Genomic DNA, 247 nt, shown 5'->3' on the forward strand with positions numbered 1-247 from the left:
ATGGAGCACTAAATTACATTATTATTATTATTATTATTACTTTACTAATATTCTTATTATTTAATAACTCTTATACTACCCTGGGATTACGTAACAGGTTATATATAGACTGTGCCATGATTTGGCAGTTAGCTGGCGTTAAATCTCTGATATTAATTTTCTAGTTCTACGATGTGACAATCTTAGGATGCTACATGAAGAGATGTGCCTAAACTGCTGGACAGTATATATAATATGGAGAAACTGT

This window comes from Rhinoderma darwinii, chromosome 4 (genome assembly GCF_050947455.1).
Source record: "Rhinoderma darwinii isolate aRhiDar2 chromosome 4, aRhiDar2.hap1, whole genome shotgun sequence".
NCBI classification, from domain to species: domain Eukaryota; kingdom Metazoa; phylum Chordata; class Amphibia; order Anura; family Rhinodermatidae; genus Rhinoderma; species Rhinoderma darwinii.